This window comes from Epargyreus clarus, unplaced genomic scaffold (assembly GCF_041222505.1).
Source record: "Epargyreus clarus isolate Ecla_fem2 unplaced genomic scaffold, WU_Ecla_fem_2.2 ptg000011l, whole genome shotgun sequence".
NCBI classification, from domain to species: domain Eukaryota; kingdom Metazoa; phylum Arthropoda; class Insecta; order Lepidoptera; family Hesperiidae; genus Epargyreus; species Epargyreus clarus.
In genome coordinates, this window is record NW_027332219.1 from 5,087,016 (window position 1) to 5,102,417 (window position 15,402).

The following is a 15,402-nucleotide window of genomic DNA, read 5'->3' on the forward strand; positions in this document are numbered from 1 at the left end:
ACATGGTCTGTTCGGTGCATGGTACATGCGTCATTATTGATAAAGTTATAATTACATATACAACATATTATTGGTAGTAGATTTTTAAAGTCTAACCTAAAAATCAAAAACGTCACCCCAAGAAGTAAGAAGAACTATCACGTCTGTTTTGTCGTGTAGTAACATAAATTTGAGACAAAATCTTATTTTCTGTTTCTACAATTTTTAATTTGGGTCGCGACTCACTCAATAGAAGTCTTTTACAAATTATATTTTTCCTATGCACAAAGGGAAGTGGCTCACAAAAGTGGCTATTTAATATAGAGGGGTAAGCGACATTGATATAAAATTACATCAACAAAACACAATCCGACGTACAAAATCTCATTTGTTTAAGACGTAATCATATTTCAAACCACTGGAGTGAAGTAACCAACGCGGCAATTTCCTTTCTTTCGCGTCGTTGACGTCATTTATCGTCGTCTCCTATATTTTTATAGCGATAAATAAAATAAATTCTAGAGAACTTTATTGCCAATACAAATAACGGTGCAATAAAAGGAAGTAATTTATTGACGACAGTAGTTTAGGGGTTTGTATAGTCTATCAATCATATGCGATATTTGGGACACTGAAAAGTAATTGATGAAGAGTTTATTGTGATCGAAATAATATTAACGTATTAGAGACGATAATATTTCACGTTTAAATTGGAGTAACAAAAAATCCCACAGCAAAGAAATGCGACGATATCGCAGAAGCAGTTAATTCGTACGTTGATGTACAAAGTAAAAATAAAAGCTTGTAAAAAGATGTAAAATTAACAGAAACGATGTAGTTTTGATGACAAAAGCAATCTTCACAATGACTCATTTAAAATTGAGCTTGTCGAGACTTCCTGCTCTTTGCAAGATCGTGACTACGAAGGAAATAAATATTTACGAATGAAATAGGAAGCTGATAGAATGCGATATCTGCAAACTTTAGAGTTGTAAGGAGTAGTCGTTCTCTTTGTTAGTACTTTGCCAAGCGTAAGAAGAACCAGTGCCTTTAACAAGAAATTGGCTGTGAAAAAATCCGAATAGTTTACGGGTTAAATAAAAGGAGATAAAATGCAATATTTTCAAGCTTTAAGGCCCTGTAAGGAATCTTCTTTGTGTCGAGTTAATAATAATATAGAAGTAGCAAACAAACATGTAGTCCACCTGATGGTAAATGGCTACTGTCGCCCACGGTCATGTGTAATCAACCCCAGATAAGATTAGATTCCTACCTGTGCTCGCCCACAAATGCACTTCTACCCCTGTGGGCTAAGCTGGAATGCCTCAAATTAGTATGACTACCTTACCACACCCTTCAAACCAAAACAGCAGCGTTTAACATTGCTGTTACGAGGGAAAAATAGGTGTGGATGTGGCGATGGTGCCCCCGGAGTCGAACCACAAAGGGTTCTACCACCTTAAAAGAGCGTATGCCTGTTACAAGAAATTGACTGTGTAAATAGTTCGAATAGCTTTACAGGTTAAACGAAAAGCGGATAAAATGCAATATCTGCAAGCTTTACAGAGCTGTAAGGAATCCTCTTTGTTTAGTTTGCTAAACGAGACGGCTCGCTTCTTGCAAGAGAATTACTATGAAAAAATCCAATAATCTGAACAGGTAAATTTGAAAGCGGATAAAATACAATATCCGCAAGCTTTTTTGAGTTATAACGTTTTCTTTGTTTAACTTCTCTGAGTGTAACAAGATACTTTGCTTCTTTAGAAGTTGGTTATGAATGAAAACATATCCAATAATTACAGATTAAGTTGAATGCAAGTAATATTATATTATATCCAAATTTTGAATTGCAAGGAGACGCTTCTACACTCACTAGGATTCCTTGTTTCGTGGGTGCATGAACACACACAAAGACAAATACACAAAATCCCATACCAACAACATCTAAATTTATCATTCAAATATCTGTCTGGCCGGGAATCAAACCCTTTGCGCGACGGATCAGTATAGTAACCGCTCCGCCACATGGGTCGTTACGTCAGAATAGTTTGTCAGTTTGTGATACGCTTTTTTCGGCACAATTTAAGGATACTGAAAACTGTGATATCATACGATGAAGATATTAGACCTTAGAGTTTTAAAAGCATTTTGTGTTGTCGTAAATTTACTAGTAGTAAACGCCCACGTATAACTTATTTTATTCTGTCACCATAAATTAGTTTAACTCTACGAGTATTTAAGTTTGAGTTCGCTGTGCCAGTGTGTGGGTGTAAGTATTAGATCTCAATCTGTATGTTGACGTTGTTTCCTATTCGTTTTAATTTTGCAAACGTTCTAAGTAGTATCAAAATTAAGGTTAAAGTCGAAAGGTTACGGTTATAAATGATCGATACAGAAAATCTAATCAGAGTTCATTATAAAATCTGGCTTTTAAAATTTACCTTATTCACATATGGAAATTTTGAATGTATCTTTTTAGAATTCTTACTTTACATTCTGATTTTACAAAGTTTACTATGTATTTAATTCTGACCTCAAATCTTTTTGTATATCTATTTCAACGTTATTATTACCTGGCGCACTGAGGTCGTTGAACCTAATCTGACCCAAAACATAAACCCTTTTTGCTTTGAAGCTGTTTAATGTTTAATTACATTATTTCTTTGTACCTATTTATGATTTACCAATTATATCAATGATATCAAAGAAGGATTATAAATGTAAGTACATATGCAAATATATAACATACTGGATCGTTTAGTTACTTAATAAATAATAATTATTGTTTAATGCTACGACCGTCGTCAGGGCAGTTAATATAAATAATCTCTAATAATGATTTCATCATGCCCCCGTCTTTGATGCTCCCAAAATCCAATTTGGCTACAGGGGACAAAGCACTAAAGGTCAAAGCCGGGATTTTCACGATTCAATCATTATGACGAAAATTCCACAATTTCACAGCTACGCTTACTTTGTGTTTGAATAAAGAACGGAAGGTTTATTAGAAAGGTGGGTCGGCTTGCTCCAATTAATATTAGAATTTAACGATCCTCTGGCGTAGACAGATTTTGATAAGAAAATGTGACCAAGACAAAAAGTGTCGGTACACACCTAGACTGGTTTCCAGACATCGAATAAAATATGACGATTTCAAAATGTATAGCAAGAGCATATTACACTAAACATACTCATGACTCTTGGGATGACAAATTATGGAAACATATTCACGTATCCTTTACTCAAAAAGAATTCATATTTAAAGATGTAAATTGAGTTGACAGCAAAGGCATTCAATTCATTCCTTTGCGATATGAATAATTCGCGAATCGTCTACCCGGGGGCGTTCGGAGATACCACGGATACAAACCGGGTTCATGAGAGATATTCTACAAACGTAAAGTAAAGGATGAGTTCCTTCCTCAATCACACGGAATAAATATTATTTCTAATGCGAATATTTTATTATGCAGAATTTCATTTGGGATGGATAATGTTTCTTTGCGTTTTGTTGCTTTGATTTTAAAGACGTACTGTTTGATTTGATAACCTGATTTAGGATTTTGATGTGTTTGTTATCTTGAAGACCTCATGTTTCCTACTATTACCTAGAAGCTTACAGTTACATCTATAAAGGTAAAATTGTAGCATATTTCTACAAGTACCTGAGTTATACATGCCATCATTACCAGCAAAAGAGCAGTGTCTTTTCCCGGTATCTACGACTTTAAGTGGTCTCTCGGTCTTTCGTGGAAATGATGAAGCAAATAGCTCATAATGTTTCAGGTAATTCCTCGTTTGATTTTCTACGTTCTCTGCCTACTTAAATACCTCTGGAAGCTCGGTTGTTACTTCTATAATAAAAACTTTATCGTGCATGACATTATCTTCTGGCTTTAAACGTTCAAGTAGCTTTATTGCTTCACTAGGATGTAAATCCTTAAATTAATCTCACAATACAATACCTAGTCACGATATATAAAAGGTTTGCAGTTTCGAAAGTTCAAGTTATTGACAATGTTTGTGGGCGAGTGTAATGAGTCATCGAAGTAGTCACGTACATACGTTGTTGAGTATTGAGTTTAACAAAATTCAATTACCGTATCCGTATGACCCCGTTCTGCAGAACAAAGAATTGTTTTCCGCTTAAAGCGTTTATCCATTAAGTTTCATTATGTGGTTGAATCAAAATTTTCTCTCTGTTGACCCTAATTTTGTACGGTTTGTTATTTATTAAAAAGTTGTGAAATTTTCCCTCTTTGATATTAAGGTCTTTGATATTTATAAAAATCATACACTGCTCTTTCTTTTCGAAGTCTGGTTTGCTTTCAATGTTTAAGGCAAACAAGACATACTTGATATTTTTACGAAACAATTTAACTAGGTCAATAAATATTATGCGAGATTAAAATTATACTGAAACAGAGTAAACACGTTTGAGCATACGATAGATAATGTATTTACTTAGGGCGTATAACATACATAAGTGTCTATTTTGAAGACCCAGTTAACGTATAAAAATGTGTAAAATGTAAAAATGATGAAGATATTTTTTTTTTTTCAAAGAACTATGTTTTGATTAAGTTAGATGAAAGTAAGAAATGAGACTTGCGAAGTTTCTATTCTATAAGTAAGTATTTAACAGGTAAATTGTACAGTTAATGTTGTTGACGTCGATACTAATCTTGCTTTTAATTTCCTCGTTTTATGTGTAACAATGGACTTAATGTTTCCTCTGCGACACCATGTAAGTAATTACAACTTGTGACTTGTTCACACTTACTGTTTTCATCACAGACCTGTATTTGTTTTGTGGTTTCCATCTTTAAATCTGGTCTCGAATATGTAACATCTTGGCGTTTTATTGAAATTGAAAATGATGTCATTCACAAAGTGTTTATTAACATAAATGACTTCATAAGATGCCTCTTTTCTCTTATTTCTTACTTTCTCAGAATTATAAAGCCTCTCAAATCTGTCTGATTGGTTGTACGCATTTAATCATCATTTCGAAAAATAAAGTTGTGAAGTTAATTTATATTATACAAAAAAACGGTTCGAGTTTTGTTTGCTAAATTTGTTGCGTTTCTAGATTGTGTCACGTAGCGGAGTGTAAAATGAAAATAAGAGCGTATTCAAATTGATGGTGTACTAATTGTTTTCAGATCTGTTATCTTAGTGATTTCCAAAGGAGTCGATGGCTTGGAAGTACCTAATTATTTTAACGTTCTTCTTCGGTATTATGGTAAAGGAAAGCGAATGTATATCGAAGATACGTTTACAAATGCACGGGTAGAGGACGTCATCATTCAGATATAAGGAAGGAAGTACAGTATCAGAAGTTCTAAGTAATCTTAAGGATGTTATATCTACGGGTAGGGTCTACTTCAGGTATATACTAGTTTCAATATTTTAAAAAACTTAAACCTTTGCGTATGTACAACGCTTTACAACAAGCGTTAGTAAACAGTTTCCCTCAGGTCATTAATACGGTTCAGTGTACTCAGTTAATTACCTAAAAAGATTTGTGCTTTTACGTAATTATTTCCATCAACTGTCGGTTGTTTACCTTTAGGACTAACTAATGGTGAAAATTTAAATACTGTAGGTATTGTAGGCACTTCATTTTTAGATTTAGAACTTTTTTACAATATTTCCTTTTATTTGTACTGTAGCTGATTGACTTGAGCAATGTTTTCGCGATCATGGGAGTTGCTTAAGATCCCTTCGAACTTGCAAAAATTTGACCTATAATTTAATCCTTCTCATTTTGAGATTCTGAGAGGAAACCCATGCCCAGTTGTGGCTCAGTAATAGGTTGATGATGATGATGATGATGATGATGATGATATAATATTGTAAGTACCTATATGTTACTTAAGCAATAATGTATACTCATGGGAATCGAGCAGGATGTTTATAAACCTCTACGACCTTGCAGGAATTAGCGCTAAGCTCAACTTAACGACTTTTTAATCGCCTGATAGAGTACTAATGTCGAAGCCATTATTTTGCTATTTCCTCGTAGACGATAGAATTTATATTATGAGGGAGTAAAAGTTATGGTTGAACTCAGGCACCACTATTGCCCTACGTTTCTCTTATAAAACAACAATGGCGTTCATATTTACCCTCAGAAGAAGCAACGCATTTACCTTACCTGCGTTGAATTTGATTCTTTTCACGTTGCAAGTTTTGGGTACACTTTCGTATTTGGGTTTCCGTCCATAGGTTCAATGATCACAAAAGAACACTTGAATTTTACGCCTGTTCTCTTCAGTACATAAAAGTTGACCCACTTTTATGTACGTCGTACATTCCTTTAAAATATAAGTAAAACCCTTTTTACCTCGCCTCCATTCAAGTCTTTTCTAAGGCGTCCTGGAGCAATAAATCCCCTCTAGTGCACCCTGTGGAGATTTATACTATGCTTTCAGCGCCGCTAAGTTGTTAAGTAACTACTCTTTGGTAAATTATGTGGAAGGTCCTTCACTAGTTAATGTGTATACTGATATTATTAAGCTTAAGGGTGAAAAGGTTATTGCTAGATAAACTCTGTAAGCTCTGGAAGTATTAATCGGATTTGAAAACGTCTTTTTGAATTTGAGAAACCATTTATTAAGGTCTTCTGGATGGGCCCGCGTGGCGTACTACTGTAACATATCTGTTTATGGACACTTATGACGTTATTATCTTATGAATAACGAAAGGATAACCGACCTAGTTATTAAGCGGTCGCTGCAACCCATCTAGAAAATACGTTAACTAGGTTTCGAGCTTAAATTCTCAAATGAGTTGCTCCCCCTGAATACTAAATCCTATCTTTAGAAGCTTTAAATTTCAAGTTGCTCATTAACACCGACGAGAATATAAATTAAACTTTTTCTTTCCAGTTTCCTTTATATTTCTTGATACAGAACATAATTCAGTGGGTCCTCTAAGAAAACGTCGAGTGACGGGCCCTAATGACGTCAGCGGAGTGATGGAAGCATTAAAACTTGAAAAGCTTCAACTTTTTCATTTAAAATGATAGCCAAGTTTCCCAAGCACCTAATTAAAGTGTTCTTTTTACTTCACGTGTTTCTCCTTGTAATTGTTCATTTATGGCGTTTGACATTGAATGAACTAAACGCTTTCATTTTTATTTCTTTTTTTTTTAATTATTTCATCCAGAGCTAGTTTCCCAAAATTGTCGTTTGGTATTGACATAGCAAAGTTCTCGCGATTCGCACAAAAATGTGCAAGTTTAATTGCTCACAAAATTATCTACTAGCTAACCTCTGAAATGTAAAGTCTGTATTCTGTATCTGTATCTGTCTTCCTGGTATGGTGGCATATGAGTAGCTGTCAACATAGAATTTTTTGTTCTTTCTTTCCCAGCTCTGTTATTTTCTGCAGCAACTTATATTTTTCTTTTGTATAGGCATGATTTCCTCCTGGCTTTTGGATTTTGTAATAACAGGATAGTTGGTTGCCTGATAACACTTGTATGTTTAAGATACTATGTAAATACTAATTAAAATTTTTAATAAGCCTGAAAGAGAGCAAAACTTCATTTCATTAATTAAAACTGAAGAAATATCAGTAATGTAATTTTCTCTTTCAATTTTATGAAACAAAATGAAATTGGATAATGAAGTAAACACTCAGTTGATAATGGTATTGTTAGATTGTGGACTGTATTTCTCTTTTTTGGGGTTTTTCTTGCGGCCAATTAATAAAACTTCGAGAGTAACAAAAAGACGTGTATTTCGCTTGCGTGTCGTAGGCGGAAGGGGCGAGTGTTGCCACCTTACCCAATTACATCAAAAAATATTAATGTTGCTAGCCAACATGCTGCGGCCTCACAAGGTTTGCATGAAACACTTAACTTAAACTTAAACTCTTAATAAACAGTTTACAATTCAATGTGTTTTTTGACGTTTCGAACATTTATACAATTTATTATAACTAGATATTACTAGTAACTTATATGTAACTTATAAGTATTACACATACAATTTTACTTTAAACATAAAATAACTAATAAAGTACTTCTTAGACATATACTATACTAGTCGCAGTCTATAGGCAGTATACAAATTTTATTAATAGCACGAGTGTGTACTTTTCTATTACAAGTTTTTACATCTACTGCTCTTACTTTGTTATCGTGCCCAGGGTAAAGCTTAACTATGCGAGCCATAGGCCAACACATGGTAGGCAAGTTATCATCTTTTAAAATTACTAGAGAGCCTAGCTTAACATTACATTCATCTTTATGCCATTTAGGCCTATTTTGCAATACATTTAAATATTGTTTGTGCCATTTGTTCCAAAATTGCTGCTTTAATGCCGTGCACCTCTGCCACAATTTTAATCTATTTTGAGACAAGCTTGAAATATTTCTTTCTGGGTATGCAGTAAGTGTTCCCCCTATTAAAAAATGACCTGGTGTCAGATATGCTAGGTCGTCTATATCAGACGAAAGTGGACATAGTGGCCTAGAATTTAAAACGCCCTCAATTTCTATAAGTATAGTATTTAAATGCTCATATGTTAATAGAGTGTTTTTTACAACTCGTTTCAAATGATACTTAGTACAGCGGACTGCAATTTCCCAAAGACCTCCCCAGTTTGGTGAGTAGCATGGAATTTGAGAAAAATTAATACCTGAGCGTGCCATATAATTTTGCACCTTATCCAGGTGGTCTTTAGAAGACTGCAGCTTATACAGTTCAGCTAATTGGCTCTGTGCCCCTTTGAAAGTACTCGCGTTGTCGGAGTAGACATCGCTGGGCAATCCGCGTCTAGAAGTAAATCTTCTAAAGCAAGCTAGGAAAGTCTCTGTAGTTAAATCTGAGGCTAGCTCAATGTGTACAGCCTTCGTTGTAAAACACACGAAAATACAAATATAACCTTTACCTATAACTGCTCGCCTAATACCCGACAACTTAACATCTACTGGCCCAGCAAAGTCTATGCCGACTTTTTCAAATGCGCGAGTTGTAGCAATGACTCTGCTTGGCGGCAAAGAACCCATCAACTGCCTTGCTGCTGTAGCTTTATTTCTGAAACAAGTCACACATCTGTGAGTTATTTTCTTTACCTCACTTAAGCCATTCACAATCCAGTATTTTTGGTTTAAACTTGATAACAAAAGCTTAGGACCAGCATGAAGCAATCGTTCATGCTCACTTCGAATAAGCAAATTGGTAAAATGAGAACCTCTTGGCAAAATGATAGGACACTTTTGTGTATATGAAACTTTAGCATAGTGTAAGCGACCATTCACTCTTAAAACTCCATGACTATCAATAAATGGGTGCAAATTAACTAAGCTTCCTTTTAATGGGTGATTATTTTTTAATGCATGAATTTCTTTCTCAAAATATATTTGTTGTTCATGTCTAATTATAAATGTTAGTGAACGCTCTAATTCAAAACTTGTCAAGAAGCTGGTATCAATTTTATCCTTATTTTTGTTAATATTATGCAAAAACCTCAGAATATAAGCCAACAGCCTAACAGCTTTCCAAATATCGGAGTAGTTTAGTAAGCGCTTATATACATACTCAAGCGGGTTTGGGTCCTGGCAAGCGGTGTTGCTGGAGAATGCTGGACAGGGCTTCATCTCTGGTATGTCATCGTGCAGGTGCATGTTAGTATCACAAACAAACTCATACTTACTATTACTCAGAGAATCAGGACCACTCCACCGTAACTTGCAATCTGCAAGCTCGCCGGGGCTCACTCCTCTGCTTATCAGGTCTGCAGGATTTTCTGAAGTGCTGATATATAACCATTGCCACTGGCTAGTATTGTGATGAATTACACTTGCTCTGTTTGCTACATAAGCTTGCAATTTTGTCGGCTCAGTACCTATCCATGCAAGTACTATTTTTGAGTCACTAAATAAATAAACATTGTAAATATTTATTTTTGTTATTATAACATCGTAAACTCTTTTAAGCATCTTTGATAACAATAGTGCAGCATTAAGCTCTAAGCGCGGTACTGTCATTCCTTTTTTCTGAATAGGATTGATACGCGATTTTGAACAAAGCAAGTGCATTTTTGTACCTTCATTACTGGTGACACGCAGGTAAGCACAGCATCCATAGGCCAGTGAACTTGCTGCGTCTGCAAAACCTATTAATTCAACTTTGTCCGAATTACTTACATTTATATTTCTAGGTATTGTTATACATTTTAAATCTGACAAGCAGTTAACATAGTGCAACCATTCATTGTGTAGGTCTGCAGGGAGTGGATCATTCCAGCCAATGTTGGCAGACCAAAGCTTTTGCATAAAAGCCTTTGCAATAACAATGATAGGGCTTACAAACCCTATGGGATCATACAGCTTGCCTATATAACTTAATACATCCCGTTTTGTAATTTTATTACCATTATAGAATGACTGGGGACAAGAAAATTTAAATTTATCATGTTTCATAGAGATATTGAGCCCTAAAGCTTTTAAATTGCAATCATCTCTTTTGAGTTCAATATCATTGAACTGCTGGGCACTTGAAGGAATATCTGACAACATGCGTGCATCATTGGAAGACCATTTATGGGTATGAAAGCTACCATATGCAAGCAGAACGCACAATTGTCGTTTAGCTTCAAGCGCAACATTAATATCATTGCATGAATAAAGAATGTCATCAACATAAGTGTTATTTTTTAAAATAGATGCTGCTAGCGGAAGTTCACTTTCGAAGCGAGTGGCCAACTCATGTAAGCACCGTGTGGCTAAATAGCTACTGCTTTTTAAGCCATATGTTACAGTGTCCAGTCTGATACATTTTATGCTCTCTGTGGGTTTGTCCCTCCATAGAATATTTTGAAGAGAGGTGTATTCAGGCTTGACCTGAACATTTCTGAACATGCGCTTTATATCACTAGTGAAAGTGTAACATCCTAGGCGAAATAGGAGTATGATATCAAACAATTCTCTCTGACATACAGGACCATTTAATTGCAAATCATTGAGTGAAATTTTATTAGAAGCTTTCATTGAGCCATCAAAAACACAGCGCACTCTTGTAGTTTTTGAGTTTTCATTTATTATTGCCGTGTGAGGCAGAAAGAAGACTGGCAATTTAGAGATTTGATACATTTCAATATCGACGTAATGACCGTGATTGAGAGATATACAGGGTGTTTTTTCAAAGGGTACCCAAATTGACACAGATGGTTCAGAAGCGGTAATATAACCGATTTTTTAAATAAAAAAATAAAAAAAATATTAAGAAATATTGAACCATTTTATCCCCTAAATACAGAACTCATGGACATGATTTCAACAACGAAAACTTTCATTCATAAGTTCTGCTATTTATTATCATACACTACTCTGAGCGCTCGCACACAAACATAAAAACTATGCAGGGAGATATCGGTAATATTCGGCTAGCGATCGCCTAGTTTCGCACAACCCCTTTCCCCCTCGCCCTCGCAGACACCTGTGATGCGCAACCGCCGCCCGCCGGCCAGTCGACCGTGACCGATTTTCGAATGCGTTTGCTATTTTTTATGAGTGAAAATGGCGGCACAAAATCAAATAAGTTATACGAACCGCGAGTATTATGAGATGGTACGGTGCTACATTTTAAATGGTGAAAGTTTACATGGTGCGCAAAGACTTTATGAAAGTAACTCTTTACCGCGTTTACAACAAATGCATGGAAATAACTTAAGAGTACCTAATACGAGGACGATTTTAGCAGCTCCGTTAGACTCCGTTAGCTCCGTTAGACTTTTATTTATGGGGAGCAATTAAAGACTTGTTTACGTTAAGGAAGTGCAGAGTTATGAGGACCTACGCAATAAAATAATTACAGCTTTTAGTGAAGTGAAAAGTGTTCAGACACAAATAATGTTAAAAAACAATTTTAGAAAGCGTGCTCAGCTTTGTATTGAGGGAAATGGACTCCACTTTGAACAGTTTTTGAAATACCAGTGATATGTAGACAATGTAAATACCAGTGTGTTTTACAAAGGGACTTAAAGAAAGTTCTATAATTATGTAATTAGGTAAGTTAATTTGTTGTAAATAGTTGATTCCAATTTGTTTTTAATACCCCATAAAAATTAAACATGCACATTCGTTTTAAAACAATAAAGTCGTAATGTGGGTAGTGTGTATTTGTTAATTATGGTCCTAAGGCCTTGTGTGCGTGTCAGTCTCAATGAAGAACCGCGCGTCGACATACTTGTATTACGAGTTTGTGTGCGTTAGTGCTAGTGTCATTATCAATGACTGCGCGTACTATGCAATGGTTGTCCATAATGTACGCAGAATTTGGAATAACTTAGAATTAATGTAATTAAATAATTAAAAGGGATTTTAAAGTTTTGACATTTTGTACATAACATTATTGATGTCTAGAATATGGTAAAAAAATTTGGGTACCCTTTGAAAAAACACCCTGTATACTCATGAATGAATTTTTGATACTCAACAAACAACGCTGGATTTAAATGCAATCTTTTTTCTAAGTTAAGAAATCTTTTTAATGCAAGGTGGAATGACTCACCAAGAGTTTCATTAACCTGAGACAATGGTAACTTGAGAGGTAATGCAACATTGAATTTATTATTATTTAATTCAGTAGTTTCCTGAAATAGGGACTCGCAGAGCTCTTCTTCAGAAGTTTTCTCTGAATATAGTTCAGGATCGCTTTCTGCTTTCCAAAATTGAGTAATTGTTTGACACAAATCCTCTTCATTGCAAATAGAACATTTTAAACATACCTGATTGTTACAAACCAAATTAAGACACTTTTGCGGAAGTTGCCCGCCTACGATATGACCAAAACGTGTATTAATAGTGTGCGGCTGGCTAGGCGGCGGCTCCGCCAGTTGCTCGCGTGGCGCGCTGTCCGCTGAGGACGCTCTGGCTCTGGCCGGCGACGTCGCGGCGGCACTGGCCCGGCGCTGCCTCGGACATGACTCGGGCGGCAGCAGTATCTGAAAAAATACGTAAAAATACCTAAGAGCATATTTATCTCACCTGGTACGAAGAATTGATCATCTGCGAGAACAATGTTGTCCGGAATGTCCATCAGTGAGGGATCGAATTTGGCTTGAGGCAGTTTACAAGTAATTTGATCAATAATATTGCAGTTTACAATCATGTTAAACTGAGATTTCAATGAGTGTATTTCCAATGGGATTGTATATTTTATTTGACTCTTTGCATTGGAGATACCTATCACACTAGTCTCACTAAGTGTCGGTGAGTATCCTAAGAGTTGGACGAGTTTGCTGGTCACAAATGACAGCTGTGAGCCAGTGTCCACCAGTGCTTTGATGCTGTATTCCGTTCCATCTCGTGCGATTAGCTTTATGCGCGCTGTAGGGAGAAGAACATTATTATTATTATTAACATTGCCTGCCAATGTGACCGGAGGAGTTGCTTCAATTGTATCGCAATGCAAAAGGGTATTGTGTGAAGGCTTTTTGCATTGTTTGCAGCGGAAGTGATATCGGCACTTCCCCTGATGCACCCCCAAACATATATTGCAGAGTTTATGTTCTCTGGAGAATTCAACCCTACTTACTGCAGGAAGCAATTGGAATTTTTTGCAATTATAAATTTTATGATCATGTAACTTACAGTATAAGCATTGTGTTGCAGCTGCGTGTGCTACAACCCGATGACCCAACTCCTTCACCTGATGACTCGGTTGATGGCCCTGGTCAGCATTCTCCATTGCCAGCGCTCTTCGCTCCAAATACTTGAGAAAGTCATTGAGGCTGGGCTCTACCGCAGGGTTGCGCTCAAGCTGGTATGCTCTTGCTGTATGAATGTCTAATTTGCGAGACAATATACACATAAGAATTGTGTCCCAGTATTTTACATTAGGCTCATGATTAAAAATTGCTGAGATTTCCTGCTTAATGATGGCAATGAAATCTCTCAAGTTTGAGGCTGTGGATTTCCCTAAAGCTTTAAGATCTAGTAATGCATTAATGTGCCTATTTACTATTATATACTTATTATTGTACCTATCATCAAGGAGTTTTAAGGCAGTAGTATAACTTTCTGACGTTAGAGGTAAGTTTTTAATTACATTTAAAGGTTCGTTTCTTAAAAAAGATTTTAGGTAATATAACTTTTGTACCAAGTCTAAATTCTTATCATTATGTATCATGGATCTAAAGAGGTTAATAAATGGCACATAATCTGTAGTCTCACCCGTGAATGGCTGAATGTTTATGGCAGGTAAATTAATTTTTGCAGATCTGACAGTGTCACTTGTGCTCCTACTGTTAATTTCCTTCGCAAGTGCTTCTAATAGGGCGAAGTAATCCTGCTCAACCTCCTCTACCTCTTTGTCTTTAGCGTCCATACATACAATCTGTTTACAATATTGTTCGTACTCAACAAACGTTGCTTTTAGTCTATCACGTTTAGCTAATAGGGTCTCCGTGGAGATATTTTCTAATTGTTCAACAAATGTAAGCATACGCGAAATTGTCGCTTTAACATAAGCGCGCTCTATACGCAATCTTTTTAATTCCTTATCCTCCATTTTTGTGTACGAGCAATATTATATTACAATACAATAAACGACACTTACCAGTAAGCTAGTAGGGTTAATCCTAATGCAGCACAGTTTTTAATACAACTTATTATAACTGTTATACTAATTTTAGTGCTTAAACTAGTTAAAATTATACTTTTTCTGCACGCGGCAGCCACGCGCGGGACGATTACAACTTGACAAGTACAAAATGGCGGCAGGCGACACTCACGCGTCGATGCTATTGCGACGCGTTGATACCGGAACCGGATGTTCTGTCAATTGCGTCCTTCTTCTGCCACGGCGTAATAACGCGTAGAATGTGTTGCGGGGGCTGGTACAGCTTCTTCCCTCTTGTAAAGGGAACCAACCACCCGAAGACGACGCGAATCTTGCGCCCAACCAGACACGACGCCTTTAATTACAGCCGGCCGAAGATGGCGAAAAACTGTCGCACCAACTTCTGGCTTCTTCTTGAAGTCTCTTGATTAATCGGGAAACGGCGCACGGACCACTTCAGGATCGATGGACCATGTTAGATTGTGGACTGTATTTCTCTTTTTTGGGGTTTTTCTTGCGGCCAATTAATAAAACTTCGAGAGTAACAAAAAGACGTGTATTTCGCTTGCGTGTCGTAGGCGGAAGGGGCGAGTGTTGCCACCTTACCCAATTACATCAAAAAATATTAATGTTGCTAGCCAACAGGTATTAAAAGCATTGTGATGTTCCGAGTCGTTAGTAAACAGCCTGAGTCATTTCTGTGGGTGCTACATCATATATGTATGTAGGTATCAGTGTACATGTGTGTAGGTTTCCTGTTGCGAGGGTCGTAATGACCACTGGTCACGGAAAAGTACACGAAGTACTTACACATATTGTGGATATTCAATGTGTTAGCGAATTT

The 15,402-nt window shown here is 36.2% G+C and overlaps 1 protein-coding gene and 1 long non-coding RNA gene across 3 annotated transcripts in view; one reads left to right on the forward strand and one right to left on the reverse strand.

Annotated features, from left to right (window-relative positions):
- Cbl (E3 ubiquitin-protein ligase CBL) overlaps window positions 1–15,402 on the forward strand; it is a 104,251-nt gene that overhangs the window by 34,317 nt on the left and 54,532 nt on the right. The gene's annotated exons all lie outside the window — the stretch shown is intronic.
- On the reverse strand, window positions 12,408–14,666 carry LOC140745859 (uncharacterized). Its single transcript, XR_012102708.1, has 3 exons — window positions 14,556–14,666; window positions 13,589–13,783; window positions 12,408–12,939 (listed from the first exon to the last, which is right to left on the reverse strand). It is a non-coding gene; the product is annotated as an uncharacterized LOC140745859 (long non-coding RNA).